The sequence below is a fragment of the Chiloscyllium plagiosum genome, chromosome 22, assembly GCF_004010195.1.
Source record: "Chiloscyllium plagiosum isolate BGI_BamShark_2017 chromosome 22, ASM401019v2, whole genome shotgun sequence".
NCBI classification, from domain to species: Eukaryota; Metazoa; Chordata; class Chondrichthyes; order Orectolobiformes; family Hemiscylliidae; genus Chiloscyllium; species Chiloscyllium plagiosum.
Window position 1 is genome coordinate 43287589 of NC_057731.1, and position 848 is coordinate 43288436.

Consider the following 848-nt stretch of genomic DNA (forward strand, 5'->3'; position numbering starts at 1 on the left):
GTATGGACCCCTTCCTGATGAAAGATAGTAAATTTGTAAAGTACTTCTCTCAAGAATTTAAAACTTTTTAGAAATTAATTTAAGTACGGCTAGCAACCAATCAATGATGTGGGAGACCATCAAAGCTTACGCGTGAGGTTTGATCATCTCCTACTCAGCGACCCAGAAAAAATTAAAGGGAGAACAACAGCGTCTGCTCGAAGCTCGCTTAAAAGCAGCTGAAACAGCATATGCTGATAGACCTTCTATTATCAAATTGCAAAGGATTACGGCCCTTAGGACAGCTCTAAACACTAAGCTTACCAAAACAGCTAAGAGGGAAATATTATTTGCAAAACAAAGGTCATATCAATTTGGCGACAAACCGGGTAAATACTTAGCATTTATTGCAGAGAAAAAAGGCCCCTCAAACTATTACGTCTATCAAGGAAAGTACGGGTATTTTGACTCATGATCATAAAAAGATTAATACAATCTTTAGAAAATTTTATTCTGATTTATATAAATCGCAGGATTGTGAAGACAGGACTAGGAGGATGCAATCAGTTTTTAAAAACTTTACCTTTCCGGACCTAACTCCGGAACAGGTATCGGTCTTAAATGCTCCCCTAACTCCAAGAAATACCTGACGCAGTCAGGCAACTTCAGAGCGGTAAGGCACCTGGCCCAGATGGCTTTCAAGCTGAATTCTATAAAGAATTTACAGAAATATTGGCTGGTCCACTTATGGACATGTATAACTATGCATACAGTCAGGGCTTTCTCCCGCCTTCATTGAAAGAGGCAAATATCTCTCTTATCCATAAAGAAGGAAAGGACCCAGAAGATTGCGCGTCATACAGACCAAT